This window comes from Miniopterus natalensis, chromosome 2 (assembly GCF_054644295.1).
Source record: "Miniopterus natalensis isolate mMinNat1 chromosome 2, mMinNat1.hap1, whole genome shotgun sequence".
In the NCBI taxonomy this organism is placed as follows: domain Eukaryota; kingdom Metazoa; phylum Chordata; class Mammalia; order Chiroptera; family Miniopteridae; genus Miniopterus; species Miniopterus natalensis.
Window position 1 is genome coordinate 87,640,585 of NC_142082.1, and position 20,896 is coordinate 87,661,480.

A 20,896-nucleotide genomic window follows, 5' to 3' on the forward strand; every position below is an offset into this window, starting at 1 on the left:
TTTTCAACTATTAACTATACAACATGGTAGTATTAATTATAGTCACCATGCAGTACATTAAATCCCCAGGATTTATGTATTTTATAATTGGAATTTTGACTCCCTTCACCCATTTCACCTACCTTTCTGGCAACCACCATGTTCTTTGTATTTATAAGTTCTTTTTTTTTTTTTTTTTATAAGATTGCACAAATAAGTGAGATCATATAGTATTTGCCTTCTCTGACTTATTTCACTTAGCATAATGCCCTCAAAGTCCATCCTTGTTGTCACAAATAGCAAGATTTCCATATTTTATTTACTCATTTATCCATCAATGGACACTTAGGTCGCTTCTATCAATAATACTATTTTTTAATTTTTAGAAGTTTATGTTTTTTTTCCTAAAACTTCCTGATTATTTATGATACTATTATTCTTTATATGTATTTTTGATGCTTTTAGAAGAACCACATTGAAACTGACAACTGACCTAATTTATTTCATGCTATCTATGTGATTATTTCAATACCTGAAATATTTTGATATCTTGTTCACCTTTTTTTAGTTTCTGAATACTTGTGTTCTGATTGGCTGATCTGGGGTATCCTGAGCTCTGGGTTGAAGGCCTATTTCTCCATAGAGGACTTGTATTTGCTTCTGCCAAGTGCTTCATGACACTACCAACCTGATACTCCTTTAAGTGTTTGGTGTTCCTTGGATGCTGTTAAGTAGTGTAGTTAGAATCACAAATCCAAGTGTAAAGGTCACCAGTGAGAGTTCCCAGTTTTTATTTTAATTTTCTATCCAGAACAGGAGTCAGAAATCAAAGTTTCCTGATTTTGCCCCTTTTTCCTAGGGACAATTTTTTTCTTCTAGTTTACCATTTTGATGAGGGTGTAATCTTTTGAGTGCACCAGTGTTTCCTGGGACCTTGTTTTCAACTTTGCTTTGCTCAAGCCTAAGGCCTTCCATTCTTATTCCAGAACAGTTATTAAAATCCAAGGTGTTTTTCTACTATATTTGAGGTGTTTTTTGTGGGAATAGTTGATTTTGCAGTATGTGCCATATTATTCAAGGAACTAAAGCCTTTAACAATGAATATAACTCCTGGACAATTTCATATTAAATATGTAAAGAAATCAGGAGTTATGATTTAAAAACCATGTAAAGTCTGCTTATAATTTCCTTAGTATCTTTTTTGGTAAAGAACAAAAATATAACCTAGTTGATATATGCAATAAAATTCTGAGAAGAGTTTTATTTTAAGACAATACAGATACAGAACATATTCTAGTATGATAGCCACAAGACTAAAGTGCAATTTGATACTTACTAATAAATATTATTACTGAAATTGAAGTGTTCAGCACCCTAAAATTTTATATTTTATATATTGTTATAGAAAATTGGCTCTTATGCATGAGTATATACATATAAACATTGAGAGTAGTCCATAGAATTGTTAATTTAAACCATGTGAAGATAACACATATCTTCCTTGAAAAAAACTCCACTGAAAAAGAGCTTACTGTCCCTTAAAGGACATTTAGTACAAGCTCCATCTATAATTTAATTTGTGATGTTTCATGCAAATTCCATTGTTACCAATAGAGTGGTGAAGGACATGACACATTTTAGATGGTACCACTTATTTTGTGAAGATTGCTATTAAATGGAAGAAAACCAGCCATTTTTCATTTAATATTTTGGTGAAGATTATATATCTCTCTAGGAATTTTCTGTCAGTTTCCAGGATACAGTCCAGCAATAAATTAACCAAAAATCTCCTAAAGATATCTAGTTTAGATTTATTTTGGGGAACCACTAACTCATTTATGTTGGGCCAAAGGAGGCTAGGAACAGAGTCCCATGAGCCAGCTTCTTTATTTCAGTATATGTTTCAAAGCTTATCAAGGAGTGGTGAGGAATACTAATACAGCAAGGTGAAAAGCTCCTCTGTAAACAATAATTCTGAAACACATGTAGACTTTCAGTGTGCTCACTAATAAATTAATTCTATGAAATAGTAATAATAGCAATGATTAAAGAAACAAAGCTCTAGTTCCCTACTGTTCAGATACCTTAAGGTCAACTGAGGCCTCATAACTAGGTTAGCAATCAGATATTAGTCCCTTCTTTATGTAAGATCCCTAGGTGTTCTCTTACTTTTATATGATCTCAGCTACACATGTAAAATATTTTTTTGTGAAATTTATCTGGCATCTAGGTGTTCTGTTGCAGGAGGATTAAAAAACAACAAAAACCCAAAAACGTTGGCCCTATTTCCAGAAACAGGTTATCTATCTTATATCCTTTATTCATTGTTCATTGGTAACTGATGTTTTTGTTAAGTTAAAAAATAAGCACATTCGTCAAATCTTTGTTAAAAATAAAATAAATTACTGCTTCATTTCTGAGCAGTAATTTATCCCCAAAATAGGCATTTTTTCAACTGACCTATTTGTTCATTGGCTTTGGAATTTCACTGCCAAAAGCTTCCTTCTGTCATGTATGTGTGTGTGTGTGTGTGTGTGTGTGTATGGCCCCCCCAAAATGTATACACACTTTGAATGATTATAAAGTCAGTGTTTATTAACATATATTTCATTTCCAAAATCTAAAAGAATCTACAGACATGAATAATTTACTTTGTCAATGCCTGTTTTCAAACTGATGACCATTCTGGTCCAGGCACTGCTGATAACACAAAGCAATGGAATTGCAAACATCAAGAATAATTTTGTTCAATATTTGTGTGCCTTCAATTTGTGGACTGTTGCTGGTTTTGTACCGTAAACTTTATGTATCCCCATAAAAAAAAAGTCTAGTGGCACTTTAGGATAAATTTTCTTTGTTCAAAACTTAGTCTGGCTTCACCCATTATTTCAAATGAGTTTAACCTGAAACAGAGTGAAAATTAAGTAAGTTATCAGCTGTTAAAGTGTGTATACATTTTTTGGTGACACCGTGTGTGTGTGTGTGTGTGTGTGTGTTTGTTAAGAACACTTAAGATCTAATCTCTTAGTAAACTTAAGTACATAATACAGTATTGTTGACTATAGGCTCTATGTTGTACAATGAATCTCTAGGACTATTAATCTTGCATTCAAATGGCAAGTTATTTTATTTTATTTTATTATTTTATTTTATTTTTAAAAAATGTATCTTTATTGATTTCAGAGAGAGGAAAGGAGAGGGAGAGAGAGAGATAGAAACATCAATGATGAGAGTCATTGATCGAGCCCGCAACCCGGGCATGTGCCCTGACTAGGAATCGAATCCTAATCGCCTGGATCCTAGGTCGACCCTCAACAGCTGAGCCACGCCCTGCCAGGCTAGGCAAGTAATTTTAATGCAAGCCCTTGCATGGATGGGTATTTTTCTTTTAAATTCTAACATTACAATGAAAAATAAAAGAAACTGTATACTTTTAGTTTCATTATAATAGATATAAACAATATATATACATTAAAGTGCATAAAAAGAAAATCAATTTAATTCAGCACAAGAAAAATGCAAATTCACACAGATGGGCTTATAGTGTTATTTGAGTTTGCACAGGTGCATGATTCATAGTTCTTTTTCAACAGAAGACAGTCTATACTGGATCTAGACCTTTGTAGATAGTAACTCTGAATACAACTTGGTTCATCCATTGTTGAGCTCTTACTACCTCACAGAGAAGAGAGCTTTCTCTATCAAGGATCTCATCATTTCTTTGTGCTACTCATTGGGCCTACTGAATTAATTCAGTAGAATGTATGTTGAATGGGTCTTTGTGTATATGGTACTTTATTGAGTTGCTTGTATTCAAAGATTAATCATATTTATAATGCATTTACTCCTTAAAAATAAGTATTAGCTCTCACACAATGATACAAAATGAAATAAAAATCGATTTAGCAAAAACTCAGACTATGTTATTCATGGATTTGGACTTGAGGATAATAAATAAATGAGAGCTAATACTAAAACATTGTATACACTGATGAAAAAGCAACCCTGAATGTAAGCTGACCCTTTATTTTCTTTATTTTTTCCTTCAGTGACTGGCTAATTTTATTTTTTATTTTAAATTTATCTTTATTGTTGAAATTATTATAGGTGCACCATTTCCTCCCCCACCTCTTTACCCCCTCCACCCCACTTCTGTTCCCTGCCCAGACCTTCACCCTATTATTGCCTGTGTCCTTGGGTTATGCATATATGCATAAAAAATCTTTGGTTAATCTCTTCCTACCCCCCTCCTTCCCTCTGAGATAAGACCATCTGTTGCATGCTTCAATGTCTCTGTGTCTAACTTGTTTGTCAGTTTCTTTTGTTCATTAGCTTCTTCTTAAAGAAGATCCTTCAACATTTTATGTAATACTGGTTTGCTGGTGATGAACTCCTTTAGCTTTTTCTTATCTGTGAAGCTCTTTATCTGACCCTCAATTCTAAATGATAGCTTTGCTGGGTAGAGTAATCTTGGTTGTAGGTCCTAGCTTTTCATCATTTTGAATATTTATTTCCACTCCCTTCTGGCCTGCAAAATTTCAGTTGAGAAATCAGCTGACAGTCATGTGGGTGCTCCTTTGTAGGTAACTAACTGCTTTTCTCTTGCTGCTTTTAAGATTCTCTCTTTTTCTTTAACCTTTGGCATTTTAATGATGATGTGTCTTGGTTTAGGCCTCTTTGGGTTCCTTTTGTTTGGGACTTTCTGAGTTTTCTGGACTTGTAAGTCTATTTCTTTCCCCAGGTAGGGCAAGTTTTCTGTCATTATTTTTTTAAATAAGTTTTCAATTTCTTGCTCTCTTTCTCCTCCTTCTGGTTTCCCCATAATGTAAATGTTGGGCCGCTTGAAGTTGTTCAGAGACTTCTTACACTATCTTCATATTTCTAGATTCTTTTTTCTTTTTGCTCTTCTAGTTGGATGTTTTTTGCTTCTTCATAATCTAACTGGCTGATTTGATTTTTGGCATCCTCTACTGTTGATTCCATGTAAATTATTCTTCATTTTAGTTAGTGTAGCCTTCATTTCTGACTGGTTCTTTTTTATGTCATTGATGATCTCACTAGTTTCCTTAAAAGTCTTACTAAGATCTTTGAGCATCTTTATAACCATTGATTTGAACTTTCTATCTAGGAGCTTGTTTGGTTCCATTTTATTTAGTTCTTCTTCTAGAGATTTCTTGTTCTTTCCTTTGTGACATGTTTTTTTGCCTTGGCATTTTGTCTGCTTCCTGGTGTTTGTTTCTATGTATTAGGTAGATCTTATATGTCTCTTGGAATTTGTAGAGTGGCTTTGTGTAATAGGTGTCTTGTAGGGCCCAGTGGCTCAGTCTCCCCAGTCACATGAATTTGGCCTTCTAGGTGCTCTCTTGTGTGTGCTGTGTGCACTGTCCTGTTGTAGTTGAGCCTTGGATGCTGTTGACATCACTGAGAGGAATTGAGCCCCAGGCCAATTGGCTGTGAGGACCAGCTGCAGCTATACCTGAAGAGCTGGAGTGCTGGAAACACCCCTATGGAGCAGGATTTACTTCAGTGGGGCTTTGGTGCTCACTGAGTCCGCCCCTTGAGTGTGTCACTTTTGGATGTGGTAGGATTGTAACCTGGCATGGTCTGAAGCTGACCACCAGGTGTACTGTCTGTGGGGCCTTCTATGAGGTGCAAAGTCAGCCTCTACCTGTGCCATGCTCAGGGCCACTCAGTATGAGCTACACAGCAATCTGTAGATGGTTGCTACTTGTGTTGGGCTTGGAGGTGCCCAGGAGAGGCCAAGCTATGAAACAATGTAGGCTTGCACTAATGCTTGGCCTGGGGCCACTTATCGAGAAGTATGAGTCATGCTGAGGCCAGCTGCTGCTTGTTTGAGAGATTTTAAGAAAGTCTTAAGCCTGACACAAAAGGGGCCACTTGCATAGAAAAACCACTGGAAATGGCTTGGATGAGCTTGCAAGTAGGGAGAAGTGGGGTCTCTGGGAATCATCAGGGCTGGGTGAAAAGTGTGAGCCAGATTGATAGAGATTCAGATGTGGCACCTACTTGATGTCTCTGTGTGGGGAGAGCTGGTCAAAGGAACAATGGTCTCTGTCCCCTCTTCTGTCTGAGAGAAAGCTGCCCATCCATCTCTTTCCCTGATTCTAGGCAAGTTAGTTCCTCCTTGAATGTCCCAGGTTGCTTTCAAGCTTCTTTCCAGCTCTGGAGCTCAGACGGAGTGTGTCTGAGTAAGTCCATGTGCGGACACTTTAAGAGGAGGAGTTACCTGGGACTCTAGCAACTTCCACATAACTCAGCCACAATCCCCACTGGTTTTTACATCCCGAGGTTCTGGGCACTTTTCTTCCATTCACTAGAACCCTGGGATGGAGGTATGATGTGGGGCTGGGATGCCTTGCTTCTCTGGGAGACCTCCACAGTTGAGATATCTTTCCTGGTTTTAAACTGCTGACCTGGGTCCCAGGTTCCTGGCTTCTGCAATTCCACCTGATTCCACCCTGTGTCTCTGCCCCTCTTATTGGTCTCAATGTGCTTATTTAATTCCCTAGTTGTAGGACACCTGTTCAGCTAGATTTTAGGAGGTTCTGAATGATGGTTGTTCTGTATTTTCATTGTAATTTTGATGTGGTTGTGGGACATGGCAGGTACCAGGTTTACCTATGCTGACATCTTGTTGTCTCTCTCCTGACCCTCTATTTTCATAATGAAAAGTTACCAAAAGGTTTTTGGTCAACATGAATATATAAACATAATGAACATAATGAACATAGATATAATATAGTCAATGTTTACTTGAACTATATGATATAATTTTGGTTACATAATAATATTTAAAATTATCTTATAAAATATGTGAATTTAGAAATACAGTCAAACATCAGTTCTCAAATGTCTCCTATCTTGAACATTTTGGTTCTTGACAAAGTTATTCACAGAAAAAATGTCTCAGTTGTTGACCAAAACTTCAGTTCTCGACATGACAGCATTTTCATTCAAGTACCTCACCACAACAAAAGCATCCCTCATGCAACAAAAAAGAGAGAATGCTTTTGTTGCTGTAAAATCCATGATTAGCAAAATTTTAAAACATAAAGAAACCACCAAGTGTGCTAATGTTGCAAAGGGTGTGAAAGGGTGCACAAAACAAAAATCACAGGCAATGGGAAGATGATGGCAGATTGAGTGGAATCTACACTAAAATTTTCCCAGTACCAAACTGAAATTACAACTAAAATATAGAAAAACCACTGAGCAGGAGTGGTTCAGCAGTTGAGCATTGACGTATGATCCAGGAGATTATGGTTCAGTTCCAAGTCAAGGCACATACCCAGGTTGCAGGCTCAATCCCCAGCAGGTGGCATGTGGGAGACAGCTGATCAATGATCCCCTTTCATCACTGATGTTTCCATCTCTCTCTCCCTCTACCTTCCTCCCTCTGAAATCAATAAAAATATATTTAAAATATATATATAGAAAAACCACCCTGAATAATCAACTGAAGACTAGCTGGAGAGCACCCTCATAACCAAGGGAGAATACCACATAGAAACTGGTAAGAAGTGCAGAGGTTCTAGAGGGCCAGCAGGGCTCTCACAGGCAGCAGCTGAAGGTCTGGAGGGATATCTCAGCTGTGGGGGGTTCTTATTGAAAACTCTGGGGCCTAAACCACAAGCTGGGTTTCCCAGCATAGAGCACCAGGACTGAGAAATGTGCCCACATAACACCTGGCTGTGAAAAGCAGATGGGTTTCTGTCTGGCAGGGAGAGACAACTGGAAATGCAGAAGTCAAGGCACAAGTTTTGTGTGTAGTCATTCACCTTGGACAATGCATGAGAGAAAGCAGAATGAACTAGAGGTGTGTGAGGAGAATCCATGGAAGGTGGCTTCAGTGATAGAGCTCAGAGGAGAGCTATCTGGATTCCTGTGCTGAGTCATTCCACCATACAACAGAGGACATCTTTTTTAAGCAGATATTTACCAGCTAAACAACCTTTGCCTGAGGGAAACAATTGCCCCACCCATTGAAAACCTCTCACCTGACCCTTCAAAGTTTCTATAGCCTGAGGTTCATTAAGAGACTGAATAACAATCAGCCTCTGGGTGCTTTGAGACTGCCTGATTTTCTTCTGAACCTGGGGCTCAGAAAAGCAAACTTGGTGTGCACCTTGGTCCTTACCAAACAAACCCAGCCTCAGCAGAGGGAACCACAAGTTATGGAGTCTAGAAACCTTCAAACAGGTACTCAAAGCCAGTCACAAAAAGTGTCTGACATTGGCCTGCACCAGGGACCATTCAAAAGACTGGGAGTCTCAGGAGGAGATCTATCTAATACAAAAAAATAAATCCAAATGGGCAACCAAGCCATGGAGACAAGAAAGCAAGCCCCAAGTGAAAGAACAAAATAATTTTTTAGAAGAAGAGCTAAATGAAATGGAGATAAGCAATCTATCAGATATAGAGTTCAGAATACTGATACTTATTATCAGTATATATATATATTTTTTGCCATCTTAAGGAACTCCCATAAAGCTGCCAGTTGATTTGTCATCAGAAACTCTTCAGGCCAGAAGGGAATGACAAGAAGTATTCAACATAATAAAAAGCAAGGATCTAAAACCAAGACTACTTTATCCAGCAAAGCTTTCATTTCAAATAGGTGAAATAAAGAACTTCACAGACAAAAGAAAGCTAAAGAAGTTTATCACCACCAAACCAACATTGCAAGAAATGTTAAAAGGACTGCTGTAATAAGAAATTGAAATAGAGAGAAAGAGAAACATAGGCATAAAGAAATAAAATGGCAATAGATAAGTACCTACCAATAATAACCTTAAATATAAATGGATTAATTTTTCCAATTAAAGCATAAGGTAGCTGAATGGATATGAAAACATGACCCAAATATGTGATTTCTACAAGGTAACTCTGGAGTCTAAACCACAAGCTAGGCTTCTTGGCCTAGAGCACCAGAACTAAGAAAGTTGCCCACAAAACATCTGGCTATGAAAGGCAGTGTGGTTTCTGTCTGCCAGAAGACAGATGGCTGGAAATGCAGGCACCCTCTTAAAGGGTCAAGGCATAAAAGTTCTTGTGCAATCACTCAACTTGGGCTCCAGGAGAGAGGGCAGGGTAGACTAGAGCTGTGTGAGGAGAATCCTGAGGTGCTGGCTTGGGGGAAAGAGATCAGGGGAGTCTTACAGATTCCTGTGCTGAGTCATTACTCCATACAGCAAAAGGGATCTTTCTCAGGCAAACATTTACCATCCAAGCAGCCTTTGCCTGGGCAGAAGCTCAACAGCATGAGAAAATATATGAAAACTATTAGGGAAATTAAGAATTATGTAGTAGAAATTAAAAAACACTAGAAGGAATAAACAGTAGATTAGGGGAAGCTGAAGGCTGAATCAGTGAATTAGAAGATAGGGTAGAAGAAACTCACTTAATCAGAGAACCAAAATGAAAAAAACAATTTAAAAACAGGAGGAAATTTTAAGAGAGCTGTGGGACAACACGAAACATAGCAATATTCACCTCATAGGAGTACTGCCAGGGTTCAGCCCCAGCAGTCCAGGGGTCCCCAAAGGTGTGGATGGCGTTGGCAAAAAGTGAAGGAAGGACACAGAGACAGTGTTCAGAGCAACAGGAGAATCAGCTTTATCTTTATTGCCTTGTTACAACTGTATTTATACTATTTGATTTTATTGCTGGTTAAACAGCATGACATCATGCTTTGTTCCAGTTTCTGTTTTGGTCTTTCACAGTTAATGAATATACCTTCTTATCTGACCTTTGCTAAAGAATTTACATCTGTTTAGGTATGTTAATTTTTAGTCTTACCTATTGTTTATATTTCTATAGGCTATTCTACAGGTTAATATCTAGTTTGTTATTTATATTCTGAAGTTACTATTTTATTGCTCTATCGCATAGCTAAAAGGAGAATAACTAAGCCAGCTTTTCTTATGTAAAGGTTATGCAAGTCCTAAGTAAGGGTTATGTAGCTTGCGTGTGATTGTTTTTAGCTATGGTGATTGACTGCCTGTCTGGCACCTAGCCTTAATCTTTCCATTTACATTCCTTGCAGCAGTCCGTCCTCATTGTAATATTCTGTGTATGATTATTCTGTGTATGATAAGTGTTCATGTGTAGATTGAAATAATTTCTTTCCTAGACTGCTCTTTGTGGGGATTAACAAAGTTTTCCATTAATGTAAACATCCCCCAGTAATACATTCTTCACTGGTGGCCTCCCTGTGGATTGCCCTGCACCGGCGAATCAACAGGTGCCCAGACCCAGGCATTTTCCTCAGTAGGGAACTTCCTGTGGTAGTGGGCCTAGTAAGTCCTAAACTTTCTGCTGACAGTCTGAGTTCCTCATAAGCAGCACATGATTTTCCAGTACTCCTTGGGGCTTTTACTGAATCATTGTCTTTTCCAGTCCCATCCAATCCCCCTGCTAGGGAAAAGTTTCCAGCTAGGGCAAAACCCTTTTATGGTGAAGTGACTTGGGTAAGGACACAGAGCGTCAGGAAGGGGAACAAGCATAGAAAGAAGGATATGCCATACACCAAGTCCCATGGAGCATTTGCTGTACAGATGTCTTCTCCTTGAAGGACTGTGTCAAGCAGCAAGGATGGAATGGCTTCTGGCAAGGGTGTTCTCCAGCTAGTAGTGTTCAGTTCATTATTCAGTTTTGTTTTTTTCTATATTTTAGTTGTAATTCCAGTTTGCTCCTGGAGAGTTTGTCGATGTAGCTTGCACTTAATCTTCCACCATCTTGGAATCTCCCACATATAGTTATATCTTGGCTTTAATATGATTATTCTTTAGGTTAGGGATTTTCAGTCATTGAAGCCACAGAAATCATCCATACTATTTAACAGATACATGGGATCATGGTTTTAAAATACAAATTCTTTCACTCTGCTTACATAAAAAGATAGAATCTAATTCCCTTCCTCTTGAATATGGACAACCTAAGTGACTCAGTTTTAACAAATAAAATATTTTGAAAGCTATGCTGTGTGACTTCTGAGGCTAGGTCAGGAAAGGTGATATGGTGTCTGCCTAGTTCTCTTTCTTTGTCTCTCTCTGTCTAAGCTTTCCCTAAACCAGACACCATGTTGTGATTAAGCTCAGGCCACATGGGGAAGTCCTGTGTATATGTTCTTCTGGCCAACAGGCCCTAAGCTAAGGTCCTAGCCAATAATCCAGCAGCACCTGCCACATACATGAGTGAATGAGCCATCAGATGACTCAAGCCTTTGAAATTTTCCAGCCAACCTCAAGCTTTGCTCAAGTTACAGATTTTAGAGCAAAATGAATCTTGTTGTTGTTTAAGATATTAAATTTTGAGTTGATTTATGCAGCAGTGGGAAACCAATATACACAGATCTTAGGTTACAGAATAGTGCACATCTTGCTCCAAAGAGAATGATTATGACAAAATAAGTAAAGATTGAGGAGATAAAATTTCTGTTAGAGGCTGTGCAGATCAAAATAAAATGTCTTCTTTTGAGGTTTTTCCTTATTAGGAAAAATAAAACTGTTGTTCATTGAGCATAACTCAAGAATAACTCAAAGATAAAGAATGACATAAGAACGTAAGAAAACAAGATAAACGCAAGGTTAAGGGCACTGAATTAAAAACTGGCACAGTCTCCCCTTCTTGTAAACCACAGTTTTCTGATGTGCTTTGTGGTGTTAAGCATGTTGGTATTACCTCTCATGTTTCCCAATAAATTCTTTTATGTTCAAGACTACATTTCCCAGCCCTAAACATAGTATTTTATACAGAGTAAATGTTTAAACACACTAATATGAGTAAAAATAAATTAAATTTCCAATTTTAGATGACAATGCTGATATCTATTTTTTCTGACATCATTATTTCTCAAATATGCTGTATGGACTGAACTGTGTTCCCTTAAAATTCATATGTTTGAAGCCCTAACCCACAATGTGACTATATATGGAAATAAGATTTCTAAAGAGGTAATTAGGGTTAAGTGAGGTCATAAAGATGAGGCCTTAATCCAATCAGATAGTGTCCTTGTAAGAATAGGATGGAGGAAAGGCCATGTGAGGATACAGCAAGAAGGCACATATCAGCAAGACAAGGATAGAGGCCTCAGGAAAAATCAAACTGACCAGCACCTTGATCTTAGACTTCCTGTCTCCAGAACTGTGAAAAAATGACTTTCTGTTGTTTAAGCCACCTAGTCTATGGTACTTTGCTATGAGAAACTGAGCAAACTAATACACATGCCAAACATGCTTTCTCTCAGGGGTTTTGTATTTGCTAGTCTGTCTACCTGGAGTTTTTTTCTGTTCCCAGAAAGCCATGGGGATTGTTATCTTTCTTTATTCAGATTTATGCTCATATGTCCCCTCATCAGAGTTCTTCCCTAATTGATTCCTTAACCTCTTACCCTGCTTTAGATTTTTTCCTAGCACTTATTACAATTATATATTTATTTGTCTATTTGGAAGTAAAGTACTTAAGGGAAAGAATGTTGCTTATTTTAATTTGCTATGCTATCTGAGTTTCTGTAACAGTGTCTGGCACAAAGTAGCAGTTCAATAATGTTGAATGAATTTAAAAGTGCACAATTTTAGCCCTAGTCTGGTGGCTCAGTTGGTGGAGTGTCATCCTGTACACTGAAGGTTGTGGGTTAGCACACTAAAAGGTTACAGGTTTGATTCTCAGTCAGGGCACATACCTAGGTTGTGGGTTCAATTCCTGCAACCAATCCACATTTCTCTCTCACATCAGTGTTTCTCTCCCTCTCTCTCTCTTTCTCCCTCCCTTCCTCTAGCTCTAAAAATCAGTAAAAAAAATTCTTGGGTGGAGATTAAAAAATATTCACAATTTTAGATTAATGAAGAAAAAAGGATCTAGCTTCAAAGATAATATCCTCATAAAATTAGAGTTAAAATATATATTTTGTGGTGGTGTGAAAATATTCTAAGTTTTATTAGAAAAGTATTTTAAGCACCATAGGAAGATTAGGCTTCAGATAGCAGAAAGCTAGAGCCTGCAACTGTTGGGGTAAGCAGGATGATGAGAGGTGAGGAGCACCACAAGCAAAGACTCTCAGGTAGTCTTGTTCTCACAGAGTACAGAGTTGCACTAAACTTCTGGTTACAGCTCTGGCATTGGGCTGTTCTGTTATGCCTCTAAATATCCATGGCTAATTTTGGCCAGAGAGACCTTAGATCCAGACTAGAAATGGCTTCCCAATGGAAGAAGTAACTCTCTCTAGGAGTAAATTCAGTGTGAAGTCAATGCAGTACCCTGTCATGTTAGGCATCATCAAGAAGCTTATGGTCTTGGGAACCAAATGTGTTCCAGAGGGACGAGCATTGGCCCTTGTGCAAGAGCAAAGGTTATTTTTAAAATGTCACTCTTTTAAATCTACAGCTTAATATAGAATTTTTTAAAAATCCTCACCCGGGAGTATTTTTTCCATTACTTTTCAGAGAGAGTGGAAGGGAGACAGAGAAGCAATGATGTGAGAGAGACACATTGATTGGTTGCTTCCTGCATGCGCCCCACCAGGACCAGAGATCAAGCCCACAACCAGGGAACATGCCCTTGACTGGAATTGAACCTGGGACCCTTCAGTCTATGAACTGACACTTCATCCATTGAGCCAAAACAGCTAAAGCTTTATATAGAATTTAAAACAACTGGTAGGATTAATGCACAGCCACTATTAGAAAAGTAGGGAGTAGATTGTAAATTCTTCTGTGATAATTGGAACTTCTGTATTTCCTGTTTATTGTTACATTCCCAACACCTAAGAAAGTTTCTGGCACATAGTAGGTGCCCAATAAATGTTTACTGAAAAAGTGCAGTTTCAAAGTGGAAAATGGAGATAGGGGTGATATATGGCCTGCATAAAAAATGATTAAACAAACTCTTCTTAATTAATGATTTAAATCAAAATTTAAGTGGGTTGTTTAAATCAGTTCCACCCTGAAACACCCTTTGAATATATTGTGACAAATTACTAATTTACTTATATGGGTTAGAATTTGAATTTTATTTATTACATAGAAACCATTACTATTGTTGAACTGACAGATGGTTAGTCTTCAACAGATTGCAACTTTTTAACATTAGAAGGAGGGTAGAACATTGCACACCAACATATTTGGGGGACATGACCAGCTCTGCTCCTCTGGCTTCAGAAGCTTTTCTCCTTTAATTCTCTTTACTTCAATTCTTTGGAGCATTTTCCCTTTACTATTTCTTTGGCTTTTGCTTGAAATCAATAGAAACTTTAAGCAGAATTTTAGAGTTTTCCATATTGTTTCATTTCTCTTGACTTACCAATAAAACAATTTTTTTCCTGTGTTTATTCAGTAAAAGGACCAAAAACCAGATTCCTACAAAACAAAAACACCTTAAAAATGGTTCAATTCTTGTGAGATAAAATATTGTCTGTGAATTCAAAGCAAGAAAACAGAAGCAAAGAAAATATCTATTAAAAATCATCACCTCAGATATTGCTCAGAGTATTAACTTATTTCCAAATCTTATTTATAAAGTACACATCACTTCATCACTGTTTATTTGAGCTTGTTTTCATTAACCAGGTACATAAAGCTCCTAATTATTTTCCCAAAGGATTGGCACAGCAACATGCTGTTAGGCTGATGAATCTAGCTCACTGGCTTCCTTTCGCTTCCTCCAAACTGAATTACAAACTTTCCATTTCTCTTCATCATTTTTCTCTTCTTTGTTTTTTGTTTGTTTGTTTTGGACTAAAAAATAAATTTGTTTATTGAGGGCAAGAGGATACAAGCAATACAAAAATCAAAAGCTTATCTGGCTTTTATTGGCTTTCCTTTCTTTTGTTGAGTGGGGGTGGGATTTTATTTGTACATTTTTTAAGAGTCCTGATCTGCTCATGAAATCCTCATACAGGGGGAAGCTGTGGGGAACACAGATTCCTTAGGTGACCTATTGGGATAACTCTTACCAGGAGGGAAGTAACAGCTCAGTGCTGCTCACTTCCTTCCCTTCAGCTTCTGTGTACTACAAATAGGTAATTGCACGCGGTGGTGAGCCCCACAATTAGTGAAAAGCCACTCTGGAAGCCCACTCGGACATCTCCGCGCTGGTCCAGGTCCTTCATTATTTTGTCTAAGGTGAGGGTCTTTTTGATTTCCAAAAATCCAGGGAACTCCTTTTCCATGAGCACTCTCAGGTCCTTCTTTGTTAAGTAGCCTTTATCCCAAGCAAATTTATGAAACGCGAACATCATGGTTTCAGGGGATGTTCCATTTGAGAGGGCATTTTGGTGAGGTCTTGGCGGGAGGCGCGGCAGGATCATTCAGCCCATTTCTCTTCTTTTTAGCAACTATTTCTGCCATCTTCAGTAAAAATTTGTAATTTGTTATCAATTAATTCTCTTGGGTTTAAAAGCCAAAATAACTCATAATTCTAGATGTGTAACTTCTCTATACACTACAATTGTAAAAATTTCTTGCAAAAAAATTTCTACTTGAAAAACTCATCATCTAAATAATGTCCAGCACAACAATGCTAGAATGTTTAATCACTATAGTGTCCCTGCTTTATCAAGTAAATTAACATATGAAGGAAAAGAGTATGGAATCTATCATAAAGCAACCTTACTCAATTAAGAAAATTAGTGATTAAAATTATTTGTTTCCAACAATATCAAAAAGCAGAACTGTGTGCATACTTTTGCATAAGTTAACTATTAATTTTTCAGAAAGTGAAAACTTATTCCTACAGATACAGTGTCTCCTCAGTCTGTAAGCAAAAAATCAAAACAATAGATCGCAAATAAGGACAGATTTTGGGTGCTAATGATGGACTGGTATGGAGGTGAAGATATTCACAAACACCACTATTATTCTAAAAGGTGAACTCTTAAGTTAGGGAAGGAGAGTGTGTATTTGGCCACAAACTCAACATATAACTTTAATTACAAAAATGAAACTTAAGCTTCAATGTACAATAACTATTATATAAGACTAGCATTCAGCAAATCTAGGTAAATAGTTATATCTATAAAATAAAATGGTGAAAGTTAAATTAAGTAACCAGGTTAAAAGAATCCAACTCGATCTTTCAGCTGTTTTGGTTCTCTGGCTAGATGGCCTGACCAGAGACAAAAAAATGAGCATTTTCTTTTAACATGAAAAATATAATTTCTGGATAAACTCTCCTTTTCATTTATAAATGGGTTATCCTTATGAATCACGTGGTGAAGTCAATGTTTCTCAAAAAACCTACACTGAGCCTGTGGGGGGTAGCTCATCAGTTGAGCACTGACTAATGATCCAGGCAATCACAGTTCAATTCCCAGTCAGGGCACATGCCTGGGTTGTGGGCTTGATCCCCAGTGAGGGGCATGCAGGAGGCAGCCTATCAATGATTCATCATTGATGTTTCTACCTCTCTCTCTCCCTCTCCCTTCCTCTCTCTAAAATCAATAAAGACATAAAAAAAATTAGAAAACAAAAAAATCACGGTAGAATAACTTAGGAAGAAGCTAGTCAAGGTAAACATTCAGATTTGCACATACAGTAAAATTTTATGTCCGTAATGTCTCTTAGTGCACTGTGACTGCTCTCAACTACCAAATATTTGATCTCATGCTGACAAATATGATACCTGTTAGCTACATGTGACTATATAAATCAGATTAAATTAAAACCAGTTCTTCAATTGCCCTGGCTACATTTCAAATGCTCAATAGCTGGCCATTCATTACTGTACTGGATGGTACAGATATAGAATATTTTCATCATTGCAGACAGCTTTATTGGATAGCTCTGTTGCTCAGATACTGCCAGGATAATTTATTTTTTTCATAATGATTTTTTCTTATTACTAAATAATTAATATTGTTTATTACAGAAAATTTCAAAACTATAAATAAGCCAAATAAATTCAACTATAATCAGCTAACCTCTGACCTACAGATAACCACATGATATTGTTGGTTCTTTTTATAAGCATATAAATTTTTTAAACAAAAACACAACACGCTAACCTCACTGATTTTTACCTCATAAAATATATTATGATCTTCCAGACAAAATTCAACAAGAAAACAGTGACTCTAAATGACACACTAGAAGGCAGGGGTCGGGGAGTGGGTGGGGAGAGATTAATCAAAGAACTGATATGCTCATATGCATAATAACCTATGAACACGAATATTGGTATGGGAAAGGTCTGGGGGTGGGGTGGAGGGGATTAATAGGGAGGGAAAGGGGGACATCTGTAATACTTTCAACAATAAAGATAAAAAAATAAAAATAAAACAAATAAAAACAAACAAAATGACACACTAGATCAGGTGACTTTAATTGACATTTACAGAACATTTCACCCCAAAGCTGCAGAATATGCATTCTCCTCAAGTGCACATGGGGCATTCTCAAAGATAGACCACATGTTAGAACACAAAACAAGCCCCTACAAATTCAAGAAGATTGAAATCACATCAACATCTTCTCAGACATTTACACCATTAAATACTATGCAGCTGTAAAAAAGAAGGATCCCTTACCCTTTGAGACAGCATGGTGGGACCTGGACAGTATTATGCTAAGCGAAATAAGTCAGTCAGAGAAAGACAAGTACCACATGATCTTACTTATATGTGGAATCTAATAAAGAAAATAAACCAATAAACAAAATAGACCCAGAGACATAGAAGCATGGAACAAATTGACAAATCTCAGAGGGAAGGCAGGGGTGGGTGGGTGGAGAGAAATTAACCTAAGAACTTATATACTTATATGCATAACCCATGGACACAATCACTAGTGTGGTGAAGGCCCGGAGGGATGCAGGGGAGAGTGGATCAATGGGGGGAGGGGGAAGGGGACATTTGTAATACTTTCAACAATAAAGATAGGTGTATATATATACGTATATATATATATACACATATATATATATACATACACACACATTTCGGCATGGTATTTTTAAACCTACATTATTTTACATGCTGCATAATAATTATTTAGACTATTACTATCTGTGAAGCTATTTATAATCACTTTTTGAGCATACGTTATGAAATTATAATTCATCCCTGTTAATTTATTTCTGAAACTTCATTTTCAGGAATAGAATTTTGAAACAAAGAGGAGTTGAACCCAAGTGTCCTCACCTATATAGGACAAGACTTAATTAAATGACCTCCCAATACCCTTCTAGCTTTCCAGGTCTTATAATTTTCCCAATGAGTGCCAACATCTAAAGTTATAAAAGGGAAGAAAGAAAAAAGCACATGGACTATAGGAAATCCAAGATGGTGGTGGAGTAGGTAGAAATGACACTCACTTCCTCCCAAGACCAAATTAGAATTACAACTAAAATAGAGAAGAATCAACCTGAATAATCAACTGAAGACCAACTGAACAAAAGTCTTATAAGCAAGGATTTACACAAGAAGCCACATCAAGACTGGTAAGAAGGTGGAGATGCAAAAAGGGTGGACCTTGCTCCCATAGGCAGTGGCTGAGAATCTGGAGGGATATCTCAGCTGCAAAGGTTTCCCTTAGATGTGTGGGATCTTAACCCCACACAGTGCTCCCCATCTTAGAACACCAGAGCCATAACACCTGGCTGTAAAAATCATCAGGGAGTCTGATGGCCAGGGAGACATGGGAGTATATTAGAAAATCAGGCAACCTCTTAAAGGGCCAATGAACAAAATATCATTTGCATCCACTTATCCTGGGCTCCAGCAGAATGGATAGAAGTGGAATAGAGTCTAGTGAAGAGACGCTGGGTTTTATGGGTCTGCAGAGAGAGTTCTGCCACACCACATATGCCATCTTTCTTGGGTCAAGCACTCTCCTTCATAAGGCATCAGCCTGGGAAAATGCAATAGCCCCACTCTCCTGACTCTGTCACCCAGTTGTGCAGTACTCATGCCCTGTAGAGAGGTCAGCTGCCTGGGCCTGAGGTGTAGAGATCTGAATGGACTTGGGATATCAGAGACTGAGTTTTGTGACTATGGGCAGGGGTCATTTCAGCCATCTTCCTGAGAGTCTGACTGGTACCATCTCATCATGGTAGATCCACTAACCCCACCTTCCTGACACCAGGTGGCCCTGCCCTATGAAGCTCCAGCTCTCCAAGAGGGCTGGCTGAAATTCAAGACAGACTGAATTGTTTGGCTCTAGAATGAAGGCCAGTTTTCCCTCACATGTCCAACCAGTACAGAGTCCTCCCTTCACATTACCAAATCTTGGTCTCTTTGTGCCTGATAACCCCTGCTGTTCCCCTGATGACCATCTGAGACCCTGCCCCACCACAAAGGTCTGTGGGAAAACAGAGGGTGGCTGTTGACCTTGGTGTACCCTGGGAATTTTGCTAAAGGGCTATAAACACAGCACTGGCACCAAGTTTGAATCTGTATCAGTCTGGTGAACATCACTTAGCATTACCTGGCATCTCACTGAGAACCTACCTCATTCAACTTATGTACCACCAGAGCCTCTTTCAGTGACTGGGACTAATGGGAAGCTTGCAAGCAGAGGCAGATCTCAGGAGGTCTGGGCTAGGTGCTGGTGAAAGCTGTCCTCAGTGTACATCTTGGCTCTTTCCACACACAACGAGGCCCAACAGAGATAGTAAAAAACTGTGGAGTGCTTTGTAGTTCTAAACAGGTTGCCCAGGCCCAATCACAGGCAGTGTCTGATATTGACCTGCACTGGAGTCGCTCCCAAGAGGCCCCCAAACCAAAAAACCCAGTTGTGAGCTTCACACAATATTAGAGCGGGATCCAATTAACTCCAAAAATGGGATATCTAAAGGGTGATCTTAGAAGGCACCAGAACCTGCTGAAGCAAATTCTGCTTCATGTGGTCAGGACCCACATAGCAGATTTCACAGTCAGGCAGCCTGAGGATTGACCCCATGCATGAATGAGCCAATAATCAAGATTAAATTACAACAGGAGGGCTCACACAACAGATATTTCTGAAGCTCCTAGCACAGGTAATCAAGGAAATTGAACCACTGGGTCCCATAGAACACCTACTACATAAGGCCACCCTACCAAGCCTGGGAAATAGCAGATCTACCTAATACATAGAAGGAAAAAAGAGATGCAACTAAAATGAGGAGACAAAGAAACATGCCCCGAATGAAAGAACAGGAGAAATCTCCAAAAAAAGAACTAAGTGAAATGGAGGAAGGCAATCTACCAGATATTGAGTTCAAAACAATGGTTATAGGGATGCTCAAAGAACTTAGTGAGAACTTCAACAGCTGTAAAAGGACATAAAAACCATAAAAAAGAGTCAGTCAGATTGAAGAATACAATATCTGAAATGAAGAATACACTAGAAGGAATAAAAATAGGTTAGATAAAGCAGAGGATTGAATTCATGAATTCATGATTTGAAAGACGAGGTAGAAAAAAAAAAAACCCACCCAATCAAAGCAGAAAAAAGAATTTTTAAAAATGCGGGTATTTTAATGGACCTTTGGGACAACATGAAGTGTAACAACGTACACATCATAGGGGTTAAAGAAGGAGAAGAGAGAGAGCAAGGGTTTGTGAACCTATTTAAAGAAATAACGACTGAAAACTTCCTAACACGGAAGTACAGAGTCCAAAACAAGATAGACTCAAAGAAGGCCACACCAAGAAACATCATAACTAAAATGGCAAATGTTAAAGACAATGAATTTAAAATCAGCAAGAGAAAGACAATTACTTACACAGGAGTTCCCATAAGACTGTCAGCTCATTTCTCAACAGAATCATTTTAGGCCAGAAGGGATTGGCATGAAATACTGAAAGTAAGAAAAAGCAAGTATCTAGAACTAAGACCATTTTACCCAGCAAGGCTATCATTGAAAATTGAAGGAGAAATGAAGAGCTTCCCAGACAAGAAAAATCAAAAGGAGATCATCA

General features: G+C 38.0%; 1 pseudogene; it reads right to left on the reverse strand.

Moving 5' to 3' along the window:
- Positions 1 to 14,992: 14,992 nt before the first annotated feature.
- On the reverse strand, positions 14,993 to 15,267 carry LOC107525175 (protein S100-A10 pseudogene; annotated as a pseudogene).
- Positions 15,268 to 20,896: the final 5,629 nt, after the last annotated feature.